General features: G+C 47.8%; 14 non-coding genes across 14 annotated transcripts; all 14 read left to right on the top strand.

The window, feature by feature from the left end:
- The first annotated feature begins 341 nt into the window (after positions 1-341).
- trnav-cac (transfer RNA valine (anticodon CAC)) lies at positions 342-414 on the top strand. The gene has a single exon. It is a non-coding gene; the product is annotated as a tRNA-Val (tRNA).
- Positions 415-1,400: 986 nt separating this feature from the next.
- trnav-cac (transfer RNA valine (anticodon CAC)) lies at positions 1,401-1,473 on the top strand. The gene has a single exon. It is a non-coding gene; the product is annotated as a tRNA-Val (tRNA).
- A 986-nt stretch (positions 1,474-2,459) lies between these two features.
- On the top strand, positions 2,460-2,532 carry trnav-cac (transfer RNA valine (anticodon CAC)). Its single transcript has one exon. It is a non-coding gene; the product is annotated as a tRNA-Val (tRNA).
- A 986-nt stretch (positions 2,533-3,518) lies between these two features.
- trnav-cac (transfer RNA valine (anticodon CAC)) lies at positions 3,519-3,591 on the top strand. Its single transcript has one exon. It is a non-coding gene; the product is annotated as a tRNA-Val (tRNA).
- A 986-nt stretch (positions 3,592-4,577) lies between these two features.
- Positions 4,578-4,650, top strand: trnav-cac (transfer RNA valine (anticodon CAC)). Its single transcript has one exon. It is a non-coding gene; the product is annotated as a tRNA-Val (tRNA).
- Positions 4,651-5,636: 986 nt separating this feature from the next.
- Positions 5,637-5,709, top strand: trnav-cac (transfer RNA valine (anticodon CAC)). The gene has a single exon. It is a non-coding gene; the product is annotated as a tRNA-Val (tRNA).
- A 986-nt stretch (positions 5,710-6,695) lies between these two features.
- Positions 6,696-6,768, top strand: trnav-cac (transfer RNA valine (anticodon CAC)). Its single transcript has one exon. It is a non-coding gene; the product is annotated as a tRNA-Val (tRNA).
- A 981-nt stretch (positions 6,769-7,749) lies between these two features.
- Positions 7,750-7,822, top strand: trnav-cac (transfer RNA valine (anticodon CAC)). The gene has a single exon. It is a non-coding gene; the product is annotated as a tRNA-Val (tRNA).
- A 986-nt stretch (positions 7,823-8,808) lies between these two features.
- On the top strand, positions 8,809-8,881 carry trnav-cac (transfer RNA valine (anticodon CAC)). Its single transcript has one exon. It is a non-coding gene; the product is annotated as a tRNA-Val (tRNA).
- Positions 8,882-9,867: 986 nt separating this feature from the next.
- On the top strand, positions 9,868-9,940 carry trnav-cac (transfer RNA valine (anticodon CAC)). The gene has a single exon. It is a non-coding gene; the product is annotated as a tRNA-Val (tRNA).
- A 986-nt stretch (positions 9,941-10,926) lies between these two features.
- On the top strand, positions 10,927-10,999 carry trnav-uac (transfer RNA valine (anticodon UAC)). Its single transcript has one exon. It is a non-coding gene; the product is annotated as a tRNA-Val (tRNA).
- A 986-nt stretch (positions 11,000-11,985) lies between these two features.
- trnav-cac (transfer RNA valine (anticodon CAC)) lies at positions 11,986-12,058 on the top strand. Its single transcript has one exon. It is a non-coding gene; the product is annotated as a tRNA-Val (tRNA).
- A 986-nt stretch (positions 12,059-13,044) lies between these two features.
- On the top strand, positions 13,045-13,117 carry trnav-cac (transfer RNA valine (anticodon CAC)). The gene has a single exon. It is a non-coding gene; the product is annotated as a tRNA-Val (tRNA).
- A 981-nt stretch (positions 13,118-14,098) lies between these two features.
- trnav-cac (transfer RNA valine (anticodon CAC)) lies at positions 14,099-14,171 on the top strand. The gene has a single exon. It is a non-coding gene; the product is annotated as a tRNA-Val (tRNA).
- Positions 14,172-14,881: the final 710 nt, after the last annotated feature.

The following is a 14,881-nucleotide window of genomic DNA, read 5'->3' as shown; positions in this document are numbered from 1 at the left end:
GTTTCAGAGCATTTGGAACACAATGAAATAGGTTTGTAAGAAAGTATAAAAAACGTGTTATTGGCTATATCTGGTGAACCAGCCGAGAATCGCGCGGCTTCATCCCGTCGCGCTGAGGCGGCGGAGAGCCAGCGGAAAGGTGGTAAACTCCTGTTGCAGCATTGGGTATCTCAAAGTTATTGCACCATTCCTTTGGATTGGTGCAATAACTTTGTCAGCTGTAATCATGAATTTCTTTGGACTTTGATTTGACCTGCAGTATCCATCTTGCTGTCAAGAATTATATCAGAGATTTTTTATAGTATTTTTTTCATTATGCCCGCCAATTTCAAAGCATGTCAGTTTCCGTAGTGTAGTGGTTATCACGTTCGCCTCACACGCGAAAGGTCCCCAGTTCGAAACTGGGCGGAAACATGTTTGACTTTGCAATAACATTATTTGGACTTGGAAAACCACTGCAGTCCTTCTTGGTGGACAGGACAGGAAGGCCGACCATCTCTTTCTCGCATTGGGTCTCATGCAGAAATGAATTTTTGTGGCAGTTCCACAACTCACCAAGAGCCAGTCATTCTCCTTTCACGTAAAATGTCCAACTTTGCAGGAAAAAAAGAAACATTAACTGCCTGACACAGGCTGATGGCTGGTTTCTCAGCCCTGGAAGGAGCTGGAGAGGTGAAACAACCGTGGAAGAGCGTCTTTGGGGTCCCAGAGACCCCGCTGGAGGTCCTCTAAAATTCATGAGAACCGGGCCGAGGACCGGGACTTCCAGCCGACAGAGTCCGAGAAAGGCGCACCGTTTCGGGACACTTTTTCGTCGATCACCGGTCCTCGGCTCGAAGTCCCGACCCGAGCGATTTAGCGGTCAAAACTCGGGATGAACCACGCCGTTCTACCCTCCAGAATATTCTAAACTGTCTCATGGTGGTCTCGGACTCGTATCTCAAACCGTGAGCGAGTGCCACATGGCATCTTCAGACATGGGAGTTTGGTGGGCTGCGACCGGAAGAAATTACTAATTACACGTCCGAAAAGGTTCTTCCAGAAAGTGGTTTATAGCCCGTTTTAGAGCATTTGGAACACAATGAAATAGGTTTGTAAGAAAGTATAAAAAACGTGTTATTGGCTATATCTGGTGAACCAGCCGAGAATCGCGCGGCTTCATCCCGTCGCGCTGAGGCGGCGGAGAGCCAGCGGAAAGGTGGTAAACTCCTGTTGCAGCATTGGGTATCTCAAAGTTATTGCACCAATTCTTTGGATTGGTGCAATAACTTTGTCAGCTGTAATCATGAATTTCTTTGGACTTTGATTTGACCTGCAGTATCCATCTTGCTGTCAAGAATTATATCAGAGATTTTTTATAGTATTTTTTTCATTATGCCCGCCTATTTCAAAGCATGTCAGTTTCCGTAGTGTAGTGGTTATCACGTTCGCCTCACACGCGAAAGGTCCCCAGTTCGAAACTGGGCGGAAACATGTTTGACTTTGCAATAACATTATTTGGACTTGGAAAACCACTGCAGTCCTTCTTGGTGGACAGGACAGGAAGGCCGACCATCTCTTTCTCGCATTGGGTCTCATGCAGAAATGAATTTTTGTGGCAGTTCCACAACTCACCAAGAGCCAGTCATTCTCCTTTCACGTAAAATGTCCAACTTTGCAGGAAAAAAAGAAACATTAACTGCCTGACAAAGGCTGATGGCTGGTTTCTCAGCCCTGGAAGGAGCTGGAGAGGTGAAACAACCGTGGAAGAGCGTCTTTGGGGTCCCAGAGACCCCGCTGGAGGTCCTCTAAAATTCATGAGAACCGGGCCGAGGACCGGGACTTCCAGCCGACAGAGTCCGAGAAAGGCGCACCGTTTCGGGACACTTTTTCGTCGATCACCGGTCCTCGGCTGGAAGTCCCGACCCGAGCGATTTAGCGGTCAAAACTCGGGCTGAACCACGCCGTTCTACCCTCCAGAATATTCTAAACTGTCTCATGGTGGTCTCGGACTCGTATCTCAAACCGTGAGCGAGTGCCACATGGCATCTTCAGACATGGGAGTTTGGTGGGCTGCGACCGGAAGAAATTACTAATTACACGTCCGAAAAGGTTCTTCCAGAAAGTGGTTTATAGCCCGTTTTAGAGCATTTGGAACACAATGAAATAGGTTTGTAAGAAAGAATAAAAAACTTGTTATTGGCTATATCTGGTGAACCAGCCGAGAATCGCGCGGCTTCATCCCGTCGCGCTGAGGCGGCGGAGAGCCAGCGGAAAGGTGGTAAACTCCTGTTGCAGCATTGGGTATCTCAAAGTTATTGCACCATTCCTTTGGATTGGTGCAATAACTTTGTCAGCTGTAATCATGAATTTCTTTGGACTTTGATTTGACCTGCAGTATCCATCTTGCTGTCAAGAATTATATCAGAGATTTTTTATAGTATTTTTTTCATTATGCCCGCCAATTTCAAAGCATGTCAGTTTCCGTAGTGTAGTGGTTATCACGTTCGCCTCACACGCGAAAGGTCCCCAGTTCGAAACTGGGCGGAAACATGTTTGACTTTGCAATAACATTATTTGGACTTGGAAAACCACAGCAGTCCTTCTTGGTGGACAGGACAGGAAGGCCGACCATCTCTTTCTCGCATTGGGTCTCATGCAGAAATGAATTTTTGTGGCAGTTCCACAACTCACCAAGAGCCAGTCATTCTCCTTTCACGTAAAATGTCCAACTTTGCAGGAAAAAAAGAAACATTAACTGCCTGACACAGGCCGATGGCTGGTTTCTCAGCCCTGGAAGGAGCTGGAGAGGTGAAACAACCGTGGAAGAGCGTCTTTGGGGTCCCAGAGACCCCGCTGGAGGTCCTCTAAAATTCATGAGAACCGGGCCGAGGACCGGGACTTCCAGCCGACAGAGTCCGAGAAAGGCGCACCGTTTCGGGACACTTTTTCGTCGATCACCGGTCCTCGGCTGGAAGTCCCGACCCGAGCGATTTAGCGGTCAAAACTCGGGCTGAACCACGCCGTTCTACCCTCCAGAATATTCTAAACTGTCTCATGGTGGTCTCGGACTCGTATCTCAAACCGTGAGCGAGTGCCACATGGCATCTTCAGACATGGGAGTTTGGTGGGCTGCGACCGGAAGAAATTACTAATTACACGTCCGAAAAGGTTCTTCCAGAAAGTGGTTTATAGCCCGTTTTAGAGCATTTGGAACACAATGAAATAGGTTTGTAAGAAAGAATAAAAAACGTGTTATTGGCTATATCTGGTGAACCAGCCGAGAATCGCGCGGCTTCATCCCGTCGCGCTGAGGCGGCGGAGAGCCAGCGGAAAGGTGGTAAACTCCTGTTGCAGCATTGGGTATCTCAAAGTTATTGCACCATTCCTTTGGATTGGTGCAATAACTTTGTCAGCTGTAATCATGAATTTCTTTGGACTTTGATTTGACCTGCAGTATCCATCTTGCTGTCAAGAATTATATCAGAGATTTTTTATAGTATTTTTTTCATTATGCCCGCCAATTTCAAAGCATGTCAGTTTCCGTAGTGTAGTGGTTATCACGTTCACCTCACACGCGAAAGGTCCCCAGTTCGAAACTGGGCGGAAACATGTTTGACTTTGCAATAACATTATTTGGACTTGGAAAACCACTGCAGTCCTTCTTGGTGGACAGGACAGGAAGGCCGACCATCTCTTTCTCGCATTGGGTCTCATGCAGAAATTAATTTTTGTGGCAGTTCCACAACTCACCAAGAGCCAGTCATTCTCCTTTCACGTAAAATGTCCAACTTTGCAGGAAAAAAAGAAACATTAACTGCCTGACACAGGCCGATGGCTGGTTTCTCAGCCCTGGAAGGAGCTGGAGAGGTGAAACAACCGTGGAAGAGCGTCTTTGGGGTCCCAGAGACCCCGCTGGAGGTCCTCTAAAATTCATGAGAACCGGGCCGAGGACCGGGACTTCCAGCCGACAGAGTCCGAGAAAGGCGCACCGTTTCGGGACACTTTTTCGTCGATCACCGGTCCTCGGCTGGAAGTCCCGACCCGAGCGATTTAGCGGTCAAAACTCGGGCTGAACCACGCCGTTCTACCCTCCAGAATATTCTAAACTGTCTCATGGTGGTCTCGGACTCGTATCTCAAACCGTGAGCGAGTGCCACATGGCATCTTCAGACATGGGAGTTTGGTGGGCTGCGACCGGAAGAAATTACTAATTACACGTCCGAAAAGGTTCTTCCAGAAAGTGGTTTATAGCCCGTTTTAGAGCATTTGGAACACAATGAAATAGGTTTGTAAGAAAGTATAAAAAACGTGTTATTGGCTATATCTGGTGAACCAGCCGAGAATCGCGCGGCTTCATCCCGTCGCGCTGAGGCGGCGGAGAGCCAGCGGAAAGGTGGTAAACTCCTGTTGCAGCATTGGGTATCTCAAAGTTATTGCACCAATTCTTTGGATTGGTGCAATAACTTTGTCAGCTGTAATCATGAATTTCTTTGGACTTTGATTTGACCTGCAGTATCCATCTTGCTGTCAAGAATTATATCAGAGATTTTTTATAGTATTTTTTTCATTATGCCCGCCTATTTCAAAGCATGTCAGTTTCCGTAGTGTAGTGGTTATCACGTTCGCCTCACACGCGAAAGGTCCCCAGTTCGAAACTGGGCGGAAACATGTTTGACTTTGCAATAACATTATTTGGACTTGGAAAACCACTGCAGTCCTTCTTGGTGGACAGGACAGGAAGGCCGACCATCTCTTTCTCGCATTGGGTCTCATGCAGAAATGAATTTTTGTGGCAGTTCCACAACTCACCAAGAGCCAGTCATTCTCCTTTCACGTAAAATGTCCAACTTTGCAGGAAAAAAAGAAACATTAACTGCCTGACAAAGGCTGATGGCTGGTTTCTCAGCCCTGGAAGGAGCTGGAGAGGTGAAACAACCGTGGAAGAGCGTCTTTGGGGTCCCAGAGACCCCGCTGGAGGTCCTCTAAAATTCATGAGAACCGGGCCGAGGACCGGGACTTCCAGCCGACAGAGTCCGAGAAAGGCGCACCGTTTCGGGACACTTTTTCGTCGATCACCGGTCCTCGGCTGGAAGTCCCGACCCGAGCGATTTAGCGGTCAAAACTCGGGCTGAACCACGCCGTTCTACCCTCCAGAATATTCTAAACTGTCTCATGGTGGTCTCGGACTCGTATCTCAAACCGTGAGCGAGTGCCACATGGCATCTTCAGACATGGGAGTTTGGTGGGCTGCGACCGGAAGAAATTACTAATTACACGTCCGAAAAGGTTCTTCCAGAAAGTGGTTTATAGCCCGTTTTAGAGCATTTGGAACACAATGAAATAGGTTTGTAAGAAAGAATAAAAAACTTGTTATTGGCTATATCTGGTGAACCAGCCGAGAATCGCGCGGCTTCATCCCGTCGCGCTGAGGCGGCGGAGAGCCAGCGGAAAGGTGGTAAACTCCTGTTGCAGCATTGGTTATCTCAAAGTTATTGCACCATTCCTTTGGATTGGTGCAATAACTTTGTCAGCTGTAATCATGAATTTCTTTGGACTTTGATTTGACCTGCAGTATCCATCTTGCTGTCAAGAATTATATCAGAGATTTTTTATAGTATTTTTTTCATTATGCCCGCCAATTTCAAAGCATGTCAGTTTCCGTAGTGTAGTGGTTATCACGTTCGCCTCACACGCGAAAGGTCCCCAGTTCGAAACTGGGCGGAAACATGTTTGACTTTGCAATAACATTATTTGGACTTGGAAAACCACAGCAGTCCTTCTTGGTGGACAGGACAGGAAGGCCGACCATCTCTTTCTCGCATTGGGTCTCATGCAGAAATGAATTTTTGTGGCAGTTCCACAACTCACCAAGAGCCAGTCATTCTCCTTTCACGTAAAATGTCCAACTTTGCAGGAAAAAAAGAAACATTAACTGCCTGACACAGGCCGATGGCTGGTTTCTCAGCCCTGGAAGGAGCTGGAGAGGTGAAACAACCGTGGAAGAGCGTCTTTGGGGTCCCAGAGACCCCGCTGGAGGTCCTCTAAAATTCATGAGAACCGGGCCGAGGACCGGGACTTCCAGCCGACAGAGTCCGAGAAAGGCGCACCGTTTCGGGACACTTTTTCGTCGATCACCGGTCCTCGGCTGGAAGTCCCGACCCGAGCGATTTAGCGGTCAAAACTCGGGATGAACCACGCCGTTCTACCCTCCAGAATATTCTAAACTGTCTCATGGTGGTCTCGGACTCGTATCTCAAACCGTGAGCGAGTGCCACATGGCATCTTCAGACATGGGAGTTTGGTGGGCTGCGACCGGAAGAAATTACTAATTACACATCCGAAAAGGTTCTTCCAGAAAGTGGTTTATAGCCCGTTTTAGAGCATTTGGAACACAATGAAATAGGTTTGTAAGAAAGAATAAAAAACGTGTTATTGGCTATATCTGGTGAACCAGCCGAGAATCGCGCGGCTTCATCCCGTCGCGCTGAGGCGGCGGAGAGCCAGCGGAAAGGTGGTAAACTCCTGTTGCAGCATTGGGTATCTCAAAGTTATTGCACCATTCCTTTGGATTGGTGCAATAACTTTGTCAGCTGTAATCATGAATTTCTTTGGACTTTGATTTGACCTGCAGTATCCATCTTGCTGTCAAGAATTATATCAGAGATTTTTTATAGTATTTTTTTCATTATGCCCGCCAATTTCAAAGCATGTCAGTTTCCGTAGTGTAGTGGTTATCACGTTCGCCTCACACGCGAAAGGTCCCCAGTTCGAAACTGGGCGGAAACATGTTTGACTTTGCAATAACATTATTTGGACTTGGAAAACCACTGCAGTCCTTCTTGGTGGACAGGAAGGCCGACCATCTCTTTCTCGCATTGGGTCTCATGCAGAAATGAATTTTTGTGGCAGTTCCACAACTCACCAAGAGCCAGTCATTCTCCTTTCACGTAAAATGTCCAACTTTGCAGGAAAAAAAGAAACATTAACTGCCTGACACAGGCTGATGGCTGGTTTCTCAGCCCTGGAAGGAGCTGGAGAGGTGAAACAACCGTGGAAGAGCGTCTTTGGGGTCCCAGAGACCCCGCTGGAGGTCCTCTAAAATTCATGAGAACCGGGCCGAGGACCGGGACTTCCAGCCGACAGAGTCCGAGAAAGGCGCACCGTTTCGGGACACTTTTTCGTCGATCACCGGTCCTCGGCTGGAAGTCCCGACCCGAGCGATTTAGCGGTCAAAACTCGGGATGAACCACGCCGTTCTACCCTCCAGAATATTCTAAACTGTCTCATGGTGGTCTCGGACTCGTATCTCAAACCGTGAGCGAGTGCCACATGGCATCTTCAGACATGGGAGTTTGGTGGGCTGCGACCGGAAGAAATTACTAATTACACGTCCGAAAAGGTTCTTCCAGAAAGTGGTTTATAGCCCGTTTTAGAGCATTTGGAACACAATGAAATAGGTTTGTAAGAAAGTATAAAAAACGTGTTATTGGCTATATCTGGTGAACCAGCCGAGAATCGCGCGGCTTCATCCCGTCGCGCTGAGGCGGCGGAGAGCCAGCGGAAAGGTGGTAAACTCCTGATGCAGCATTGGGTATCTCAAAGTTATTGCACCATTCCTTTGGATTGGTGCAATAACTTTGTCAGCTGTAATCATGAATTTCTTTGGACTTTGATTTGACCTGCAGTATCCATCTTGCTGTCAAGAATTATATCAGAGATTTTTTATAGTATTTTTTTCATTATGCCCGCCAATTTCAAAGCATGTCAGTTTCCGTAGTGTAGTGGTTATCACGTTCGCCTCACACGCGAAAGGTCCCCAGTTCGAAACTGGGCGGAAACATGTTTGACTTTGCAATAACATTATTTGGACTTGGAAAACCACTGCAGTCCTTCTTGGTGGACAGGACAGGAAGGCCGACCATCTCTTTCTCGCATTGGGTCTCATGCAGAAATTAATTTTTGTGGCAGTTCCACAACTCACCAAGAGCCAGTCATTCTCCTTTCACGTAAAATGTCCAACTTTGCAGGAAAAAAAGAAACATTAACTGCCTGACACAGGCCGATGGCTGGTTTCTCAGCCCTGGAAGGAGCTGGAGAGGTGAAACAACCGTGGAAGAGCGTCTTTGGGGTCCCAGAGACCCCGCTGGAGGTCCTCTAAAATTCATGAGAACCGGGCCGAGGACCGGGACTTCCAGCCGACAGAGTCCGAGAAAGGCGCACCGTTTCGGGACACTTTTTCGTCGATCACCGGTCCTCGGCTGGAAGTCCCGACCCGAGCGATTTAGCGGTCAAAACTCGGGCTGAACCACGCCGTTCTACCCTCCAGAATATTCTAAACTGTCTCATGGTGGTCTCGGACTCGTATCTCAAACCGTGAGCGAGTGCCACATGGCATCTTCAGACATGGGAGTTTGGTGGGCTGCGACCGGAAGAAATTACTAATTACACGTCCGAAAAGGTTCTTCCAGAAAGTGGTTTATAGCCCGTTTCAGAGCATTTGGAACACAATGAAATAGGTTTGTAAGAAAGTATAAAAAACGTGTTATTGGCTATATCTGGTGAACCAGCCGAGAATCGCGCGGCTTCATCCCGTCGCGCTGAGGCGGCGGAGAGCCAGCGGAAAGGTGGTAAACTCCTGTTGCAGCATTGGGTATCTCGACGTTATTGCACCATTCCTTTGGATTGGTGCAATAACTTTGTCAGCTGTAATCATGAATTTCTTTGGACTTTGATTTGACCTGCAGTATCCATCTTGCTGTCAAGAATTATATCAGAGATTTTTTATAGTATTTTTTTCATTATGCCCGCCAATTTCAAAGCATGTCAGTTTCCGTAGTGTAGTGGTTATCACGTTCGCCTCACACGCGAAAGGTCCCCAGTTCGAAACTGGGCGGAAACATGTTTGACTTTGCAATAACATTATTTGGACTTGGAAAACCACTGCAGTCCTTCTTGGTGGACAGGACAGGAAGGCCGACCATCTCTTTCTCGCATTGGGTCTCATGCAGAAATTAATTTTTGTGGCAGTTCCACAACTCACCAAGAGCCAGTCATTCTCCTTTCACGTAAAATGTCCAACTTTGCAGGAAAAAAAGAAACATTAACTGCCTGACACAGGCTGATGGCTGGTTTCTCAGCCCTGGAAGGAGCTGGAGAGGTGAAACAACCGTGGAAGAGCGTCTTTGGGGTCCCAGAGACCCCGCTGGAGGTCCTCTAAAATTCATGAGAACCGGGCCGAGGACCGGGACTTCCAGCCGACAGAGTCCGAGAAAGGCGCACCGTTTCGGGACACTTTTTCGTCGATCACCGGTCCTCGGCTCGAAGTCCCGACCCGAGCGATTTAGCGGTCAAAACTCGGGATGAACCATGCCGTTCTACCCTCCAGAATATTCTAAACTGTCTCATGGTGGTCTCGGACTCGTATCTCAAACCGTGAGCGAGTGCCACATGGCATCTTCAGACATGGGAGTTTGGTGGGCTGCGACCGGAAGAAATTACTAATTACACGTCCGAAAAGGTTCTTCCAGAAAGTGGTTTATAGCCCGTTTTAGAGCATTTGGAACACAATGAAATAGGTTTGTAAGAAAGTATAAAAAACGTGTTATTGGCTATATCTGGTGAACCAGCCGAGAATCGCGCGGCTTCATCCCGTCGCGCTGAGGCGGCGGAGAGCCAGCGGAAAGGTGGTAAACTCCTGTTGCAGCATTGGGTATCTCAAAGTTATTGCACCAATTCTTTGGATTGGTGCAATAACTTTGTCAGCTGTAATCATGAATTTCTTTGGACTTTGATTTGACCTGCAGTATCCATCTTGCTGTCAAGAATTATATCAGAGATTTTTTATAGTATTTTTTTCATTATGCCCGCCTATTTCAAAGCATGTCAGTTTCCGTAGTGTAGTGGTTATCACGTTCGCCTCACACGCGAAAGGTCCCCAGTTCGAAACTGGGCGGAAACATGTTTGACTTTGCAATAACATTATTTGGACTTGGAAAACCACTGCAGTCCTTCTTGGTGGACAGGACAGGAAGGCCGACCATCTCTTTCTCGCATTGGGTCTCATGCAGAAATGAATTTTTGTGGCAGTTCCACAACTCACCAAGAGCCAGTCATTCTCCTTTCACGTAAAATGTCCAACTTTGCAGGAAAAAAAGAAACATTAACTGCCTGACAAAGGCTGATGGCTGGTTTCTCAGCCCTGGAAGGAGCTGGAGAGGTGAAACAACCGTGGAAGAGCGTCTTTGGGGTCCCAGAGACCCCGCTGGAGGTCCTCTAAAATTCATGAGAACCGGGCCGAGGACCGGGACTTCCAGCCGACAGAGTACGAGAAAGGCGCACCGTTTCGGGACACTTTTTCGTCGATCACCGGTCCTCGGCTGGAAGTCCCGACCCGAGCGATTTAGCGGTCAAAACTCGGGCTGAACCACGCCGTTCTACCCTCCAGAATATTCTAAACTGTCTCATGGTGGTCTCGGACTCGTATCTCAAACCGTGAGCGAGTGCCACATGGCATCTTCAGACATGGGAGTTTGGTGGGCTGCGACCGGAAGAAATTACTAATTACACGTCCGAAAAGGTTCTTCCAGAAAGTGGTTTATAGCCCGTTTTAGAGCATTTGGAACACAATGAAATAGGTTTGTAAGAAAGAATAAAAAACTTGTTATTGGCTATATCTGGTGAACCAGCCGAGAATCGCGCGGCTTCATCCCGTCGCGCTGAGGCGGCGGAGAGCCAGCGGAAAGGTGGTAAACTCCTGTTGCAGCATTGGGTATCTCAAAGTTATTGCACCATTCCTTTGGATTGGTGCAATAACTTTGTCAGCTGTAATCATGAATTTCTTTGGACTTTGATTTGACCTGCAGTATCCATCTTGCTGTCAAGAATTATATCAGAGATTTTTTATAGTATTTTTTTCATTATGCCCGCCAATTTCAAAGCATGTCAGTTTCCGTAGTGTAGTGGTTATCACGTTCGCCTTACACGCGAAAGGTCCCCAGTTCGAAACTGGGCGGAAACATGTTTGACTTTGCAATAACATTATTTGGACTTGGAAAACCACAGCAGTCCTTCTTGGTGGACAGGACAGGAAGGCCGACCATCTCTTTCTCGCATTGGGTCTCATGCAGAAATGAATTTTTGTGGCAGTTCCACAACTCACCAAGAGCCAGTCATTCTCCTTTCACGTAAAATGTCCAACTTTGCAGGAAAAAAAGAAACATTAACTGCCTGACACAGGCCGATGGCTGGTTTCTCAGCCCTGGAAGGAGCTGGAGAGGTGAAACAACCGTGGAAGAGCGTCTTTGGGGTCCCAGAGACCCCGCTGGAGGTCCTCTAAAATTCATGAGAACCGGGCCGAGGACCGGGACTTCCAGCCGACAGAGTCCGAGAAAGGCGCACCGTTTCGGGACACTTTTTCGTCGATCACCGGTCCTCGGCTGGAAGTCCCGACCCGAGCGATTTAGCGGTCAAAACTCGGGCTGAACCACGCCGTTCTACCCTCCAGAATATTCTAAACTGTCTCATGGTGGTCTCGGACTCGTATCTCAAACCGTGAGCGAGTGCCACATGGCATCTTCAGACATGGGAGTTTGGTGGGCTGCGACCGGAAGAAATTACTAATTACACGTCCGAAAAGGTTCTTCCAGAAAGTGGTTTATAGCCCGTTTTAGAGCATTTGGAACACAATGAAATAGGTTTGTAAGAAAGAATAAAAAACGTGTTATTGGCTATATCTGGTGAACCAGCCGAGAATCGCGCGGCTTCATCCCGTCGCGCTGAGGCGGCGGAGAGCCAGCGGAAAGGTGGTAAACTCCTGTTGCAGCATTGGGTATCTCAAAGTTATTGCACCATTCCTTTGGATTGGTGCAATAACTTTGTCAGCTGTAATCATGAATTTCTTTGGACTTTGATTTGACCTGCAGTATCCATCTTGCTGTCAAGAATTATATCAGAGATTTTTTATAGTATTTTTTTCATTATGCCCGCCAATTTCAAAGCATGTCAGTTTCCGTAGTGTAGTGGTTATCACGTTCGCCTCACACGCGAAAGGTCCCCAGTTCGAAACTGGGCGGAAACATGTTTGACTTTGCAATAACATTATTTGGACTTGGAAAACCACAGCAGTCCTTCTTGGTGGACAGGACAGGAAGGCCGACCATCTCTTTCTCGCATTGGGTCTCATGCAGAAATGAATTTTTGTGGCAGTTCCACAACTCACCAAGAGCCAGTCATTCTCCTTTCACGTAAAATGTCCAACTTTGCAGGAAAAAAAGAAACATTAACTGCCTGACACAGGCCGATGGCTGGTTTCTCAGCCCTGGAAGGAGCTGGAGAGGTGAAACAACCGTGGAAGAGCGTCTTTGGGGTCCCAGAGACCCCGCTGGAGGTCCTCTAAAATTCATGAGAACCGGGCCGAGGACCGGGACTTCCAGCCGACAGAGTCCGAGAAAGGCGCACCGTTTCGGGACACTTTTTCGTCGATCACCGGTCCTCGGCTGGAAGTCCCGACCCGAGCGATTTAGCGGTCAAAACTCGGGCTGAACCACGCCGTTCTACCCTCCAGAATATTCTAAACTGTCTCATGGTGGTCTCGGACTCGTATCTCAAACCGTGAGCGAGTGCCACATGGCATCTTCAGACATGGGAGTTTGGTGGGCTGCGACCGGAAGAAATTACTAATTACACGTCCGAAAAGGTTCTTCCAGAAAGTGGTTTATAGCCCGTTTTAGAGCATTTGGAACACAATGAAATAGGTTTGTAAGAAAGAATAAAAAACGTGTTATTGGCTATATCTGGTGAACCAGCCGAGAATCGCGCGGCTTCATCCCGTCGCGCTGAGGCGGCGGAGAGCCAGCGGAAAGGTGGTAAACTCCTGTTGCAGCATTGGGTATCTCAAAGTTATTGCACCATTCCTTTGGATTGGTGCAATAACTTTGTCAGCTGTAATCATGAATTTCTTTGGACTTTGATTTGACCTGCAGTATCCATCTTGCTGTCAAGAATTATATCAGAGATTTTTTATAGTATTTTTTTCATTATGCCCGCCAATTTCAAAGCATGTCAGTTTCCGTAGTGTAGTGGTTATCACGTTCGCCTCACACGCGAAAGGTCCCCAGTTCGAAACTGGGCGGAAACATGTTTGACTTTGCAATAACATTATTTGGACTTGGAAAACCACTGCAGTCCTTCTTGGTGGACAGGAAGGCCGACCATCTCTTTCTCGCATTGGGTCTCATGCAGAAATGAATTTTTGTGGCAGTTCCACAACTCACCAAGAGCCAGTCATTCTCCTTTCACGTAAAATGTCCAACTTTGCAGGAAAAAAAGAAACATTAACTGCCTGACACAGGCTGATGGCTGGTTTCTCAGCCCTGGAAGGAGCTGGAGAGGTGAAACAACCGTGGAAGAGCGTCTTTGGGGTCCCAGAGACCCCGCTGGAGGTCCTCTAAAATTCATGAGAACCGGGCCGAGGACCGGGACTTCCAGCCGACAGAGTCCGAGAAAGGCGCACCGTTTCGGGACACTTTTTCGTCGATCACCGGTCCTCGGCTGGAAGTCCCGACCCGAGCGATTTAGCGGTCAAAACTCGGGATGAACCACGCCGTTCTACCCTCCAGAATATTCTAAACTGTCTCATGGTGGTCTCGGACTCGTATCTCAAACCGTGAGCGAGTGCCACATGGCATCTTCAGACATGGGAGTTTGGTGGGCTGCGACCGGAAGAAATTACTAATTACACGTCCGAAAAGGTTCTTCCAGAAAGTGGTTTATAGCCCGTTTTAGAGCATTTGGAACACAATGAAATAGGTTTGTAAGAAAGTATAAAAAACGTGTTATTGGCTATATCTGGTGAACCAGCCGAGAATCGCGCGGCTTCATCCCGTCGCGCTGAGGCGGCGGAGAGCCAGCGGAAAGGTGGTAAACTCCTGATGCAGCATTGGGTATCTCAAAGTTATTGCACCATTCCTTTGGATTGGTGCAATAACTTTGTCAGCTGTAATCATGAATTTCTTTGGACTTTGATTTGACCTGCAGTATCCATCTTGCTGTCAAGAATTATATCAGAGATTTTTTATAGTATTTTTTTCATTATGCCAGCCAATTTCAAAGCATGTCAGTTTCCGTAGTGTAGTGGTTATCACGTTCGCCTCACACGCGAAAGGTCCCCAGTTCGAAACTGGGCGGAAACATGTTTGACTTTGCAATAACATTATTTGGACTTGGAAAACCACTGCAGTCCTTCTTGGTGGACAGGACAGGAAGGCCGACCATCTCTTTCTCGCATTGGGTCTCATGCAGAAATTAATTTTTGTGGCAGTTCCACAACTCACCAAGAGCCAGTCATTCTCCTTTCACGTAAAATGTCCAACTTTGCAGGAAAAAAAGAAACATTAACTGCCTGACACAGGCCGATGGCTGGTTTCTCAGCCCTGGAAGGAGCTGGAGAGGTGAAACAACCGTGGAAGAGCGTCTTTGGGGTCCCAGAGACCCCGCTGGAGGTCCTCTATAATTCATGAGAACCGGGCCGAGGACCGGGACTTCCAGCCGACAGAGTCCGAGAAAGGCGCACCGTTTCGGGACACTTTTTCGTCGATCACCGGTCCTCGGCTGGAAGTCCCGACCCGAGCGATTTAGCGGTCAAAACTCGGGCTGAACCACGCCGTTCTACCCTCCAGAATATTCTAAACTGTCTCATGGTGGTCTCGGACTCGTATCTCAAACCGTGAGCGAGTGCCACATGGCATCTTCAGACATGGGAGTTTGGTGGGCTGCGACCGGAAGAAATTACTAATTACACGTCCGAAAAGGTTCTTCCAGAAAGTGGTTTATAGCCCGTTTTAGAGCATTTGGAACACAATGAAATAGGTTTGTAAGAAAGTATAAAAAACGTGTTATTGGC

This window comes from Cololabis saira, chromosome 11 (genome assembly GCF_033807715.1).
Source record: "Cololabis saira isolate AMF1-May2022 chromosome 11, fColSai1.1, whole genome shotgun sequence".
Classification (NCBI taxonomy): Eukaryota; Metazoa; Chordata; class Actinopteri; order Beloniformes; family Belonidae; genus Cololabis; species Cololabis saira.
This window is presented reverse-complemented; position numbering and strand designations above follow the sequence as displayed.